The sequence below is a fragment of the Amblyraja radiata genome, chromosome 10, assembly GCF_010909765.2.
Source record: "Amblyraja radiata isolate CabotCenter1 chromosome 10, sAmbRad1.1.pri, whole genome shotgun sequence".
Lineage (NCBI taxonomy): Eukaryota > Metazoa > Chordata > Chondrichthyes > Rajiformes > Rajidae > Amblyraja > Amblyraja radiata.
The window spans coordinates 14525969-14531983 of record NC_045965.1 but is presented as its reverse complement, the minus strand read 5'-3'; positions in this window follow the sequence as shown (position 1 = coordinate 14531983).

The window sequence follows — 6015 nt, the reverse complement described above, 5'->3', positions numbered from 1 at the left end:
CCAAGACCAAGAGGTCAATAGCTAACTAACATCAACCTAATACAGGTGTCAGAAGTTATGGGGAGAAGGCAGGAGAATGTGGTTACAAAGGAGAGATAGATGAGCCATGATTCAATCAAGGAGTTAACCTGATGGGCCAAACGGCCTAATTCTTATTCTATCACTTATGAACCTCAACTAATTAGTTCTTTCAGAATTAAACAAATTAGTAAAATACCAAGGTACGGATGTGAAGATTTGTATTTACTTATCATGTTATAAAGCTCCGCATTATAATGTACAAATGGGTGGTAGCGGCTTCAATTCAATGGTCCAAATGAATGCACTATTCTATGAGCAAACAAGCAATGTAGATTCCTTGGTGAACTATTGGAGGTCATGATTTTAAACAATCCTCTGTCGCAGTCAATCAGAAAGTGACAGTGCTTCCATGGTTAGTCTTGGATTCCTTGGTGGTGGGTGACATATCCATTCTAACACTATACAGCATGATGAAAGTGGGGAAAGATGAATCTTCATCAGCTGATTTCTCTTGCTCTCTGTATTCCTGGAAAGGCGTCTCTACATTTAAGATCTTCTTTTGGTTAAGATGAGATAACCAAATTTATTGCATTTATTTCGAGATTTGGCTTACACCTTGGCTTGTATTCACTGCGCTCTTTCATACAGAAACAGAGAGATTAGAGATATGCATTTGAAAACCGATTCATGTGAGTGCGACATGAGAGTAATTCAAACACCTCATGTCTCCCAGGAGAGGAGGAGTTGCTGGGTGAGGGGAGGGGCACCACGTGCAGACCTCGAGGCTGGACAATGAAACCAGGCCAGGTTTTCTGTGTTGTCTGCCTGAATCTCCCACTCCAAACCGATGTACTATGTATCCTATTTATTAGTTAGTAAGAACATGGAAGCAGGTTTTCCAGAGTTGCCCAGTTCACTGGGGTGGGGGTGGGGGGCAAGATAGAGTGTAAAATGTCAGGAAATTAGATTACAACTAGAAAACGAAGAATTGATTGGCAATACACACCTTCCGTGCCACCACCAGCTGTTCACAGGGGTCTATCTCCAAAGCCTCCTCACATTCCTCGATTGATTCCAAACTAATGGTGTACTTCCTGGGCGCTGGTCTGACACGAAGAGGTCCATGTCTGGAAAGAAAACAGCAGTGTAAACGGTAACACAGTAACCCCACCTTCTCAATAAAATGTTATAGATACCAAGGGCTGGGAAGAACACACGGCTTTCAAGGAATCTTCTCCAAGGACTTTGAAGCAGCTGCTTTCTGCAGTGTGGATTTCTCTACAAGCGGTTTGACAGAGCCGAACTGGAAAGACCATTTCTTGAATTGGAGGAAGCAAGGTTATAGAAACTAGCAAAAATGCCAGGGGAAGAGGAGGAGAAATTATTTTTCACTCAGCAAACTATGACCTAGGTTCCTCTCCCAGTTCCTCTCCACACTGCTTCCTCTCCCAGTTTGACCTGGTCACCCCTATTGAAATCTCCAAACTCATCAACTCTTCCAAACCCACTACCTGCTCCCTCGACCCTCTCCCCACTCCCCTGTTGAAGTCCTGCCTCCCCGTTCTCTGCCCCTACCTCACTATTCTCTTCAACTCCTCATTGTCCCAAGGAATTGTCCCCTCCACTTTCAAAACTGCTGCCGTTACACCAATCTTAAAGAAACCTGGTCTTGATCCCTCCTCTCTCATTAACTACCGCCCAATCTCAAACCTCCCCTTTCTTTCAAAAACCCTGGAGCGTATCGTTGCGTCGCAACTTCATTCCCACCTCCTTGCGTATAACCTACTTGAACCCCTCCAATCTGACTTTCGCCCCCTCCATAGCACAGAAACTGCTCTCCTCAAAGTCCTCAACGACCTCCTCACCTCTGCTGACGCTGGTTCCCTCAACATCCTCATCCTCCTCGACCTGAGCGCAGCCTTCGATACAGTGACCATAACATCCTGCTCACCAGACTCAAAGACCTCGGCATTGAAGGCTCTGCACTCAGCTGGCTCCGTTCCTACCTTTCCAACAGATCCCACTTCATCTCTCTCCACAACCACACCTCTGCTACAGCCGCAGTCACTCAAGGCGTTCCCCAAGGCTCCGTACTCGGCCCCCTCCTCTTCATCATCTACATCCTCCCCCTTGGTCAGATACTCCGCCACTTCAATCTGGACTTCCACTGTTACGCTGATGACACCCAGATTTACCTTGGCACCAAATCCCCCCACAACCCCCCCCCTCTCCCATATCAACTCCTGTTTGTCAGCTATAAAAACTTGGATGCAACATAATTTCCTCAAACTCAACAGCGATAAGACAGAATTCCTCCTCATAGGCTCCAAAGCCACACTCAGCAAAATCAATAACCCCACTCTCACCATCGACGGCACCACTGTCTCCCCATCTCCCCAGACCCGCAACCTTGGCGTGATCTTTGATTCCACCCTCTCCCTTGAGCCTCACATCCGCCATGTCATTAAATCCTCCTTCTTTCATCTCCGCAACATCGCCAAACTCAGACCCTCTCTCACACCGCCTGCTGCTGAAAGACTCATCCATGCCTTCATCTCCTCCCGACTGGACTATTGCAACTCACTTCTCCTTGGCATCAGCTCCACCTACATCAACCGACTCCAACTGGTCCAGAACGCAGCCGCCCGACTCATCACCCACACCAAATCCTGGCATCACATCACTCCAGTCCTCAAAAAACTTCACTGGCTTCCCATCTCCCACCGGATCACCTACAAAATCCTGGTCCTCACCTACAAAGCCCTCCACCATCTGGCCCCCCCATATCTCACTGACCTCCTCTCCCCCTACCAACCCTCACGGTCCCTCAGATCCACATCAGCCGGTCTCCTCTCCATCCACAAGTCCAACCTCCGCAGTTTTGGGGACAGAGCCTTCTCCAGGGCAGCTCCCAGGCTCTGGAACTCCCTCCCCCAACTGATCCGCAATTCCGTGTCCCTCACCATCTTCCAGTCCCGCCTCAAGACCCATCTCTTCACCTCTGCCTATCCTTAGCCCCACGTCCACGTCCCCGTCCCTTTTCATCTGTGCATTAATTGCCTCATACTGTGTTTTGTATTGAATTCTGTCTTTACTTTGTGTACTAGTCATGTCTCTACTATTTATTTCATTCCCCTTACATGTTTTTCCTCTACATGCTCAATTTTTGTAAGGTGTCCTTGAGACTCTTGAAAGGCGCCCATAAATAAAATTTATTATTATTATTATTATATTCCCTAAAAAGTGGTAAAAAAATACTCAATAATAATAAATATTTTAAAAAACAATTCAAGGGCGCATGTCAAAGAGGAAAGGGTGGAGCATTAAGTGGATAAATCGTTCAGTGCCACTACAAGCAGAATTCTGTAATTCCACCCACATTGTGTACACATGGCTCTTCAGATTCTATCAAGTAACAGTGGGGGCAGAATTGCTGCCTTACAGCGCCTGAGACCCAGGTTCAATCCTGACTGTAGGTGCTGTTTCTGTGAAGTTTGCAACTTCTCCCTGTTACTGCGTAGGTTTCCTCCGGGTATTCTGATTTCCTCCCACATCCCAAAGACATGAGGCTATTTGGATTGGTTAAAATTATAATTTGTGTAGGATTGCGCTAGTGTACAGGATGATTGCTGGTCGGCGCAGACTCAGTAAGATGAAGGGCCTGTTTCCACGCTGCATCTCTAAAGTCCAAAGTAACTAACGATTTGGATCCAGCAGTTGTTTGACTAATGTACAGTTCAAAAATTGCACTGTGCGTTCTGCTGCTCCATTTGCAGCAGAGAGAATGGGGAATTTTGTAAAATCATTAATATCTCTGTCATTTTTAATCGACGGGAAAAATCCTCGGCACACATGCGGCAGAGGGGGGCTCTGAGCAAGGTGGCCAAAAATGACGGCCGTAGGTGGCGGCGTTCTCTCGGAAATCGCAGCACAGATGGCCAAAACCGGTCAAGAACAGACTTTTAGTAATATAGATATTATACGGTCATAAGGAATAGTTGAATTAGGTCATTCAGCCCATCAAGTCTACCCCACCATCCAATCATGGCTCAAGGTAGAAATCAATGTTTTTTAAGCACAAATCTTAGAAGGTACTATTTAAAAGAGCACTTTCATTTACTAATGACGCACGGAAACAAGCCCTTGCATCAATGAATAAATTGAGCAGGATACTAAATCTCAAGGTACTAAAGATGAAGCCATGACATTGCTCATTAATGGGACTTGTTCCTCAGGATGCATATGATGACTAAATATTTGTGTTTTTATTTATTTTTTAATTTAAAAGATTCCAAGATGGACACAGCAAAGATATGTTGTAATCTTGTTTTGCATTCATGTGTGTATAAAGATTGAGCACTATTTTCATTTTGCAGGAAAAGGAAGAACTGGAAACCCTTTAGCAAGCAACACAGCAGGAGCGCACAGAGCAAGATCCGTCCTCCAGCAAGAATGAGCTAAGGTTTGGTTCTACTTGGACTGGGATATCAGTTGCATTTCTATTGTGCCATACGATCAAATGGGATTATTCCTTGATGCTTTGGCCAGCAAACAACGTTTGAAGTGTCGATGATGGTAGCAAACACGGCAGTCAATTTTCGTAGGGTGGTGTCGTAGAGCCACAAATTATTCAACTCCTTGACAAAGGGGAATCCGTCTGGTTAAAGGAGGAGCTCATTCAGTTTTGAACGGCTGAACGGCTTTCATTTGGTTTGTTTTAAATTAGTTTAGTTTAGGGAGAATCTAAATCCAAGCTGACTATCAACATGCATTTGGGATTGTTTCAGTTCGATAGGCTCCCATTTGGCATATCATCGGCCCCAGGGATTTTTCAAGTGTTTATGACACAAATTCTAGACAGAATTGAAGGTGTGGTGCGTTACTTGGATGACATCCTCATCTCAGCCCCTGGTAGGCAGACACATGATGAAAGGTTGGAAGTGGTACTCAACGCCTTGAGACACACAGTGTAAGAGTGAAGGCACAAAAGTGTGAGTTTTTTCAGAAATCGGTGGAATACTTGGGTCATAAGATAGACAAGGATAGAGTCTACACCCCACCAAGGGTAAAGTTGATGCGATCAAGAACACGCCCACTTCCCAGAAACATATCTGAGATACGATCCTTTTTAGGATAAGTGCATTAATTTGGGAAGTTCGTGCCATGTCTGTCCACCTGTCTACATCCCTTGAGCGAGATCTTGAGAAAAGATGTACCATGGAAGTGGACACGTGAATGTGACCAAGCTTTCAAGTCATGTAAAGCTCAGTTGGTAGAGAGTACAATACTTGTTCATTACGATGTAAATAATCCAATGAAGTTAGCATGTGATGCTTCACCATACGGTGTTGGTGCTGTCTCATGTGCTAGTAAATGGAGAGGAGAGGCCTATAGCCTTTGCGTCTAGTACACTCAGTTACAAATAGAGCGAGATGATCTTGCATTAATTTTTAGCATTAGGAAGGTTTCACAAATACTTGTATGGTAGAAGGTTTGTAATCGAGACAGATCACCAGCCGTTGACAGTGATCCTAAATCCAAAAGCACACATACCAACTCTGGCAGCAGACAGAATGCAAAGATGGGCATTGATATTGACTGCATACCAGTATCAGCAATGCTGACGCCATATCTAGATTACCTTTGGAATCGGAGGTTACCCCAAACAGAGAGAACAAGTTTTATTTCTCTCATGTAGATGAGTTACCTATCATTTCAGGGGACATTCGGAAAGCTACTCGCACTGACAAACTTTTGTCAAGAGTGCAGGAATATGTTAATAATAATAATAATAATGGATGGGATTTATATAGCGCCTTTCTAATACTCAAGGCGCTTTACATCGCATTATTCATTCACTCCTCAGTCACACTCGGTGGTGGTAAGCTACTTCTGTAGCTACAGCTGCCCTGGGGCAGACTGATGGAAGCGTAGCTGCCAATCTGCGCCTACGGCCCCTCCGACCACCACCAATCACTCACACACATTCACACA